Source organism: Bactrocera dorsalis, chromosome 4 (assembly GCF_023373825.1).
Source record: "Bactrocera dorsalis isolate Fly_Bdor chromosome 4, ASM2337382v1, whole genome shotgun sequence".
Taxonomy (NCBI): domain Eukaryota; kingdom Metazoa; phylum Arthropoda; class Insecta; order Diptera; family Tephritidae; genus Bactrocera; species Bactrocera dorsalis.
Genome location: NC_064306.1, coordinates 43108850 through 43118910, shown reverse-complemented (window position 1 = coordinate 43118910; position 10061 = coordinate 43108850). Strand labels below are relative to the sequence as shown.

Here is a 10061-nt window from a genome sequence, read left to right as displayed (position 1 = left end):
GCTAAACAGTCAAGAAGGAATACGGTTTGAGTGCTATGCGGCGTTTACGCGAAACTATTCGTAGAAAGAACGGAATTACAGGCCGACAACTCTTGGTTTTTGCACATCGATAATGCACCGTCAGACATTGCATCGATTCTTCGTGAGTTTTTCGCCAAATTTTCAACCAATATCGTGCCGCAACCACCGCATTTGCCTGATTTAGCCTTGTGTGATCTGAGGCTGTTCAGCAAACTCAAACGACCGATTCGAGGAAACTATTATAGTTATTTATACACGATTTCTTCGAATAATGAATATTGAACTTTTTGTACTCTTTCGCAAAATTTTGTTAAAAGAAATTTTTGCCAGTACATGAAGGAAATTTTTGGGCTTGGATCCATGCAAGTTGCAAGAGTATTGCACCCAAACTCAGCCTTACCTTACTTATTTCCCGTTATCTTATTACCAACAACATCAAAATATCGCTAGTAACTGAATAAAATTGTATTGTCCTTGTCAAATTAAACATTTAATCTACCCCAACGTCAGGTAAAACGCCAAATTGCGTTTTAATATATGTACTACATATATCTAACTATATCTGCTTCGCAGTATTTTTATTCATTTGCGGCCACGATGCCGTGAGAAACAAACGTTGTTGCCAAAAACCATGGCTTTCTTATTCTTCACAATGTCTGTGTGTCGATACCATGAAAATTAAGGCCACAAAATTAATCCCCGTGCGGCCTTCAGACCGGTTGTTTTGAAATGGGCGGCAGCCAACAGGCGAGAGGGCGAAGAGAGAAGGAGGGAGGCGGAAGAACTGCAAACGCAAATGTGGACGAGCGTAAAATTAAAATCTCAACAGATAGATATGCGTGTATGCTCAGATAAACGGATGGGCAAACAGACAGGTGTTCAACAAACTGAAAAAAGGACACACAAAAACGAGATTCGAAAAAATATAAACTGTGATGCGCACCGCAAAACACGCACATATTGGCATATTGTATAAATACACAAATATATTGCAATATTTGCGGCTTAACTGGAAGTACGCAACCAGCATAGAAGTATTACACTGCTATTTGCAAAAAAAAGTGATGCGCATTTCAAATCCGAGCGCCTGACACAACCACTCACGGCAGGTGTGGGTCAACTACTGCGAAACCGATATGAATGAATGATCCTGCACGAAAACAGGTTGCTTTGTTTTCACTGTTTTGTTATGATACTATGCTTCTGCAAGCCAAGTACACACACTGTGGCACATAGCAGTGTTGTCGTAGTAACAAACAGCTGTTTGCTTTTGCGAAAAGAAATCACAATTCTGACGAACCCAACGCATGCGCGCAGAGAGTGCTGAATATGGAGAACTGCTAGAAAAACCAAACTAATGTCATTGGCACTGTTGTGAACAGAATTTAGACGAGTTTAGTGTGTGTAACAGGACTTTGTTATGCTGCGTTGGCAATGATTACTTTGTTGGCTTGCATAAGGACGCGGCCAAGTGCTACACTGTGTCTAAGAGTACTTGATAACGCGCGCTTTCTACACAAATTTAATCAGTTGTGGAAGTGAATTCGTAATGGAAAGTTGTGGTTTGCGGCAAAAACTAGTTTTCGGGTACAAAGTGTGCGAAAAACAATAACAAACTAAATGAACTTGAGCCTTAAGTATGAAAATAGCAATAGCAAGGATTCGCGCATATGGTGAGATGCAAGTGGAGTGAGACGTGAAAATTTATGGGAAATTAGTGGCATAATAAATAAATTACTTGAAATTAATATAAAAGCAATTAAACAAAATTAAAAAAAAAATAAAAAAAAATAATAAAATAATTCAAAATTAAAAAAAAATAAAAAAAAATAATAAAATAATTCAAAATTAAAAAAAAATTAATTTCATTGAAAAAATTAAAAAAAAATTAATTTAATTAAAAAAAATTAAAAACAATTTTTTTTAAATTAAAGTACTCAAAATTTTAAACATTAAATTTAATTTTGCAAAAAAATAAATGAAATACTTCAAATTAGCTTTAACATAAATAATTAAACAAAAAAGGAATAATAATAACAAGAAAATGTTTTATTGTAATAAACTAAATTAAGTCAAAGCCAAACAATTAAATGCTTGCTATTACAAAATTATTTATTTTTACTAAAAAAATTTTATTTTTATAAAAATATATAAATAAATACAATAATCTAATTTTAATAAATAAAATAAAGAAATAATAAATTAAAAATTTTTAATAGACCCAAAACTAATAACATAAATAAATATCATCTTAAAATAAATAAAAAATTTGAAAAAAATTAAATAAATTATGTAAAAAATAATAAAACTAAGAAAATAAAGGAAATTAAAAGAGTATAAAAAGTATTTATAAACAAAAAATCTAAATTTTTTATTAAAAAATATTGTCAACAAAAAAATAAAAAAAAATATATAAAAGTTCTGTTAAAAAGGGGGAAAAAATAATATTTAAATTCAAAATTAAATATTCTCAAAAAATTGATTTAATACAAAATGAAAAAAAAATTAATTAAAAAATAATAATTATTATAAAATAAACGAAATTTACACATAAAAATAATGAGAAAATATTGAAATCTAAAATGAAATAATGCATTCAAATTATAAAATAACAAATTAAAATAAGTTTTATTGGTTTGTTTATTGAGATTACAATAAACCGAGAAACATTTTTCAAATTTAGTTGGAAATAGGGAAAATTTATTAATATATATAAATTTATATTACAAAAGACTTTCAAATAATATTTTTAACATATAAAAATTATCAAAAAAATAAAAATTAAAAATGAATATTAAAAATTTGGTGCGGAAGGTAATAATTTAAATAATAAAATGAATTAAAAATAAAATAAAAAAATGTAATATAATATTTCTTGAAATATATAAATACATTGAAGGCTATTCATTATTTTTTTTATACATATATAAATAATTATAATTTAAAAGCATAAAAATAAATGTCCAAATAATATATTTTTCAAAAAGAAATTGTGAAAAAAATATTTTTCCTTCAAAAAAATTATATTAAAAAGCAAATACGTGATTATTATTCGAAAAAAGATTTAAAAATTATTTTATTAATCAATTTGATTATACATATTTCGTTCTAGATATATCAAAAGATGTGAAAACTAATTACTAAAATTAACTACCAATTAACTACCAATTGTGGCTGCAAAATTAACTCTCAAGTTAAATGTCAGTTCAAAAATCATGTCAAAAAAGGCAAAAAAATGTTGTTACCAAAGAATTTAAACCAAAGCGCAACTTAATTATAAAGTGTTTCTAAGCACCAGCACCACAGGCAAAGCAACAACAACGACAACTTGCTCGGTATGCCTTGGTAACAGGCGCGCTTCAAAGCGCCTATCAAAATCAATCAAATATATGGCAGCTGCAAGTGTAGTTATTGACGGCTCCAGCTGCTACCACAGCAGCGGCTGCCAACAGTTCATTAAGAAATTCGTGAAATTTGAATGCCAAAAATGTACCGAAGAGGCAAGCATTTCAACTTAACTTCACGACAGTGAAATTTGTATAAATGCTAAGTGAAGCCAAAGTATTTCAAAGAAATTTTCAAATCAACAGTGGTAATCAAAGTGAAACAAAGTGCACTTACTTGAGTGAAGCAGAAAATTAAGTGTATAAGTGTGAAAAATAAGAAATTATATTATATACATATACCTTATCTCCTTGGACACTTACCTTTCATCACCGAAATGGGTGATTTTTCTGCTTAAACACAGCTACATAATACACATCATTCAAATGTGAGTGTATTCGCTGAGATTCATCAAATGCCGGAAATCTTATTTAGTGGGTGAGTATTTTCTAATTAGAATATATGCTATACGTCATCAATTTCAGCATAATTCATTACTATTCCGACTTAAGTAGGTATTGTAGTTTACAGAACCGAATTTCATAGACAGTGCTAAATTCGAATTATTTATTTTTATAACATATGTAACGGGTGATTCAAGCAGAAATACTGTTTTCAATAGCCTTTTTCGACAGATCACTCGTCAGTCGTGTAAAGCTATCATGTTATTTTTGTTCGGTATTGTTTGGCATTTTATTGTAGAAATACATAATCTTGGACAACGTTTACAAATCGTTCAACTTTATTACGGAAATTCACGTCCTGTAAAGACTGTGTAATCGACCTACTGAGCGCACTATTCGCAACACCATCACCCACCTTGAGATAAAATTCAACCAAATAGACCTATGTACATGCAGCCGTAGCTCAGAATGTAAACGAAGACTGTGAAGAGTCGATTCAGCGCCGTTCACAGCAACTCGAACTGACATATGGAACGACACCCCTTTAATCTGTGGGCTTTTGAAAAGTTCCAAGAAGATTCGACGTTTTAGAGTAAAATTTTTTCAGCGATGAGTCCCCTTTCTGGCTCAGTGGACATGTAAATAATCAAAATTGCTGATACAGCTGGCTCACATTACCTAATAATAGAAGTTTCATCAGCCGCTTTCCAGATATTCAGTCTAGAGTGCATTTACATTGAAATACATTAATCAGACCTAAAATATTGCTTTCTCATATTTTGTGGACGAGCTCTGATATTCATTCCATATATTTTACTTTTTGCTCGAATAATTTTCAAAACACATTATTCTTCAAAAGTATACCAAAAGCTCAAACCAAACAACAAAATATTTGCCCTTGGAACATTTAAACATATGCATATGTGGATCTCATACATTTCAACTGAATGATTTTGACCCAATTTAAACAGCGCCCATACATCAATAAATATCAATTTTTATCATAGAAAACAAATTTCCTTAAGATGTTGTCTTTTCGAAATCATTGAGAATGTTCTCGAAGTTTTTTTGGAGTGTCCCCTTTGTAAGTATTTGAGAGTGGCACAAAGCGAAGGTACGGAAGTCAATGAAAACCAGACTACTGCTATACCTCCGTTAATATCGATAAAATCGAACAAATTCAAGGAACTGTTGAAAATCATTTTGTTATCATAAGAAAGTTTTAAAAACGATGTCAAGTTGAGGTCGCAAAACGAATGCTCCAAAAATGAGGCGAAATTGAAAAATCAAAAATTCGTTGAAGGCACTGAGGCCGTCACAGCCGAGGCTTATTGTATGTTATTTAGGTCGCAAGGAATGCTCCAAAAATGAGGCGATTGAATCAAAAATTCGTTGCAAGCACTGTAGCCATCCAGCCGAGGCTTATATGTTGTAGACATGGACGTTCACAAGAGCTGATGAGGCAGTGTTGCGAGTTTTCGAGAGAAAGGTTCTGCGGAAGATTTATGATCTTTTATGCATTGGGAGCGGCGAATACCGCAGTCGATGGAACGATAAGTGAATTAAGAGACAGCGGCTCCGCTAGGACATGTCGCCCGAATGGATGAAAACACTCCAGCTGTGGAGTATTCGACGCAGTACCCGCCGGTCGAAGCAGAGAAACAGGAAGACCTCCACTCCATTAGAAAGATCAGGTGAAGAAGGACCTGACTTCGCTTGGAATCTTCAATGGACGCCACATTGCGAAGTAGAAACGACTGGCGCGCTCTTGTGAACTCGGCTATAACCGCGTAAGCGGTGTCTATGCCTGTACAGAAGAAGATGCTTGTGTAGACTCAAAAGGAGCCAATTTTTAAACCAAAGGCGATAATAAGGAAAAGTGAAATGTTTTTTATTTTGGTCAGTCCAGCTATAATATGGCAGAGTCTCAGCTTTGCTTTTCTTCATATATAAACACAGAAATTTCATACTTTGTCGAATAAAATTTCGAGCCCGGGCGCGGTTACTCTATTCGAAGTTTTATTTTCGCTTTGCAAGAAGAAGTCATAGTGCTCCGTTACTTAGGATGTGGGATGTTGTCTGTAATCCTCTGTTACATATTTGAAAAAGAAAATAATAATAATAAACCAAAAGCTTGTGGTCGAAATCAAGCATTGAACTCTTTTTGAATACAAAATATTTCTGCTAAATTTTCAGGATTGTAGGCTAAACTATTTACTACAGTGTGTCTAAAATATTTTAAGGGAATACAGCGTTCTGACTCAGTTTAGAATTCGCTCTTACTTGAGTTTATGTGTAAAAAGGACACCTAAATAATAATCATTGCGATATATTAGCATATAGCAATGAATGTCTCAAATATCATCACAGTCACAATCTAATATTTTCTTTAAAGTCGTACTACCCATAAATTTCCGGTAATTTAATATTTAAATTTTTACACTGATATGCATGAAATTTGATTATAAATATGGCAACAAAGTAGGAAGTAAAATATAAAAATATTAAATATTCATTTGTTGCATATATTCAGGCGTTTAAGGCAAACGCCGAGAGACACATTAAACGGCACAAGCAACCGCTAGAAACACAGCTCAGCTGTCAGTTCTTTTCCGCCTTCGTCTCATTTCGTATATGGTGAATCGTGTTGAGTGTCTTGTATAGTCGTCAAGCAGCTGTAGCCCGCCAGCAGCGCAAGTGATTGCCGCGAATTTGATATACACGCATACACACACAGAATTCTACACGCATAAAAGTTGCGCACTTGTCACGTGTAACTCATGCTTTAAGCCATTGCATTCTAAATAATTTTTCCTTCTCAGATTTCTTTTGCACATTCTTTCGTTTATGTCCTTACGCATTTACTTTTTATCAACATTTTCATTATTTTCAAACTTCTTCTATCGTCCGTTCTTTGCTTGGGTTGTTGCTCTTTACGTGCCGCGAATATTTTAAGTGCTTTTAAAGTCTAGTTGCCCGCAGCAAATGGCTAAAGCTGCTCATGAGAAGGGTGTAGAATTGCTTGGACTAACACGTATATATATATGGTATGTGTGTGTAAAAATGTGTGCCGCAATTACTTAAACATATGCGCATAAAAATTTATATAGGCGGCTGCGCTTGTCTGCCGTCTCCAGATACATCCATCGTCCGTTGTCTGACTGACATAAAAGGCCTTTTCTCTTCACGCAGTTAGGCATTACTGTTTTGTTGCCTTATGGCATATTCTACTGATTTTCTTTTTTTTTTTTCTTTGAAAAGGTATGAATTTAATTTGGCTGCTGCCATTTTTGCCTTTCTTAACTTCCGTGCTAAATTGCTCGCACTTTTTCTTCTAACCAAGAAAAACGTATTACTTCGGTCAATTATCTTTAATCCTGTCATGTAGTTGCTTGGAAGTTATTCGGCGCCTTATTTATTTTTCAGTTTGTAAGTTGTTATAATGCCCTAGGATTAAACTACTTAGTGGGCGAGGGAAACTATTTTCGCAACTGAGTTTCGTTTGGAGCAAAATGAAATTAAGTACGGTATTATAAACATAGCTAGGGAGGAAAATAAGGAAGTTGAAATATTTGTTCAGTCCAGTATTAGTATTCTAACTGACATGTTGAAGCAAGTTAGGCTTGGTTCAATGGCTGCCCGTCGGAGTAGTGCTCACAAGTGGGACAGGCAGAAAGGCAGATAATATAACTTCTTTAACTTTTACCTTTTTTAATCAGGCCTTATAAGTGTATAAAGCGCACTGAGGCCAAATTTTGAAGCAACATAAATCACATAGGATTCTTCAATAGGACAAAAAGTAGACCGATAGGGACATCATATTTTCCCCGCTTTTTTTGACATTTCTTTTCAGAAATGTTTGCCGTTTCATCATTGAATATACGATCCAACAACGAGACGAAATTATCAAAATGTACTACCGACATTCGGAGTAAGTGGCTTCAACTTTAAAAACAGCTTTAAAAACAGCTTTATAAAACAAAAATATCAATGATATCAATGAAATTCTGTATTCCTGTGAAAATACATTCCTACGTACTTTAAGAGCCACCACTGCATACCGAAAAAAATTGGTTTGGTGCGTTTTATGGGCTGGCGGCGTCATTGCGCCGTACATCTTCCGTCTTGATCAAGACCGGCGCGTTACTGTGAATTGGAATCGCTACCGTTTAACCGAATATTTTTGGCCCGTATTGGATGATATGGACTTGAACAGTATGTAGTTCCAACAGAACGGTGCCACGAATCCCACAATCGATTTATTGACAACCAAGTTTGGTGAACGTGTTATCTCACGAAATGGCCCAGTCAATTGGCTACCTCCGTCGTTCGATTTGACACCGTTAGACTATTTCCTGTGGGGCTACATCAAGTCTATGGTCTATGCCAACAAGCCAGCGACGATTAATAATAATATATCGAACGTGAAATTGCAACAGTATCGGCCGATTATGCTTGAAAACCGTCGAAAATTGTGTTCAGCGTTTTGACTTCTGCTTTTTATTGTTTATACGTCGTAGAATGAGCGAAGCTAACCAATATTTATCTAACACTTGGTAAATTCGTATAAAATAGAGTAAGACCGAGAGCTTCTCCTCAATTCTGTATATATCTAGCTTTGTATATGCAACCCGAGCGAAATCTACTGAAAACATCTCTGATGAAATGGATGTTAAACAAAATCTACATAAGGCAGCCTGTAATGCCTTTAAAGTTTTTTTTTGCTAATAACAAAAATATAGAAATAATTCAACTGTAGAAAGGTGTATTCGGGGTGTAAAGGACCTGCCCGAACTACAATTGCTAAGATAAGAAAAAAGCGTTTAAGGCACTTTCGGAGGAGAATCTCTTTAATAAAGGAATATGTATAGTAATAAAACTTTATAGGTATTTAGTTTTCACAAAAGGCTTCAGTTATGTATTTATGTAATAAAAAATCTGTTGAGATAGATATTTACTTACAAGCTCTAATATAGCGAATTGAATTTATCATACTTGTTATAAGGCAAATTTGCCTGAAAATAGAAAACGAAAAACAGATAATTAATATAAGGCAATGGGCTGTAATAAAATTGCTACTGCAAACAACAAAGTAATAATTTTATATTAGCGTTTCTAAAAAATATATAATTATACAACAGACAGTACAATTTACATCATAAAATGACTTCCAACTGAATAAAGACCCTCCATTGCAATGGCTTGCATCCAACGAAAAACGTATTGCCCTTTCTTTCTTTTTTTGCTCCTTCTTTGTTGCTTCTTTCTACTCAACCTATCAAGTGGAACTAAGATTACTAAACAGAAAAAAAAATATTTTATCTAATTAAATATTGTCAGCTCATATGGAAGATATAACAGGTCAATTCAATATTTTTGGCAAAAAAAAACTTTTATTCACCATAATTCCTTCAAGGATGATACACCGACTACAGCAACTATCGAACTTTTCTATACCATTGTTATAGTATGTTGTGTGCTTTTCATCAAAATAAGCATCAGTTTCGGCGATCACCTCTTCAATCGACGAAGATTTCTTCCTAGCATTATTTTAACATCGGAGAACAGGAAATAGTCGCCGGGGGCCAGATCTGAAGAATACGGTGGATGCGGCAGCTATTCGAAGTTCAATTCATGGATTTTTGAACTCGTTTTCACTGACTTGTGAAACATCACTTTCTTTTTCTTCAAATGCGGCCAATTTTCGCTGATTTCGATTTTCAAACAGTCCAGTAATGCCAGTCGCTGTTAATGGTACTTTTCTATTTCAAAGTAGTAAATAAAAATTATTCCTTTCGCATCGCAAAATACAGACGCCATAACCTTGCCTGTCCTTGACTGTTGCGTTTTTCATGCTTTGGAGCGGGTTCATTGTAGGCAATGTACTCAGATGATTGTCTATCGGCCTTCAAATGATGGTGCCATATTTCATCCATTATTACATACCGACGCAAAAACTCAGGTTTATTACGCTTAAACATCTCCAAACACTACTCCGAATCATCAACTCGTTATTTTTTTTTCGGAGTTCGCGCAACACTCAAGTTGCACCGAGCTTTTTCATACCTAAATATTTCTGAATGATATGATGAAAACATTCAGTTGATATCTTGGGAGTGCCTGCAATCTCAAACAACTTCACTTTACTGTCATCCAAAATTATTTTGTGGCCTTTTTTGATATATTCGTCAGTAACAATCTCTTTTAGACGTCCACTGCGTACGCGAATTTCATTTTTTTGCCTTTTTTCAA

General features: G+C 33.8%; 1 protein-coding gene across 1 annotated transcript in view; it reads left to right on the top strand.

The window, feature by feature from the left end:
* Positions 1–3173: 3173 nt before the first annotated feature.
* The window catches only part of LOC105223636 (probable G-protein coupled receptor B0563.6), a 79710-nt gene continuing 72822 nt past the window's right edge, over positions 3174–10061 (top strand). The window contains exon 1 of the mRNA XM_049455175.1: positions 3174–3843. The gene's annotated coding sequence lies outside the window, so the exon portion shown is untranslated. The remainder of the gene's footprint in view (positions 3844–10061) is intronic.